This window comes from Colobus angolensis, unplaced genomic scaffold, assembly GCF_000951035.1.
Source record: "Colobus angolensis palliatus isolate OR3802 unplaced genomic scaffold, Cang.pa_1.0 Scaffold212, whole genome shotgun sequence".
Classification (NCBI taxonomy): domain Eukaryota; kingdom Metazoa; phylum Chordata; class Mammalia; order Primates; family Cercopithecidae; genus Colobus; species Colobus angolensis.
Genome location: NW_012115289.1, coordinates 455,632 through 455,972, shown reverse-complemented (window position 1 = coordinate 455,972; position 341 = coordinate 455,632). Strand labels below are relative to the sequence as shown.

The window sequence follows — 341 nt, the reverse complement described above, 5'->3', positions numbered from 1 at the left end:
TGAGATCTGAGAACGGACAGTCTGCCTGCTCAAGTGGGTCCCTGACCCCTGAGTAGCCTAACTGGGGGACATCCCCCACTAGGTGTAGACCAACACCTCACACCTCACATGGTGGGGTCCACCCCTGAGACGAAGCTTCCAGAGCAAGAATCAGACAGCAGCACTCACGGTACAGCAATATTCTATCTTCTGCAGCCTCCGCTGCTGAGAACCAGGCAAACAGGGTCTGGAGTGGACCTCAAGCAGTCTCCAACAGACCTACAGCTGAGGGTCTTGACTGTTAGAAGGAAAACTAACAAACAGAAAGGACACCCACACCAAAACCCCATCAGTATGTCACC

The 341-nt window shown here is 53.4% G+C and overlaps 1 protein-coding gene across 2 annotated transcripts in view; it reads right to left on the bottom strand.

Annotated features, from left to right (window-relative positions):
* PDE4D (phosphodiesterase 4D, cAMP-specific) overlaps positions 1-341 on the bottom strand; it is a 1,579,839-nt gene that overhangs the window by 1,453,403 nt on the left and 126,095 nt on the right. The window lies entirely within an intron of this gene.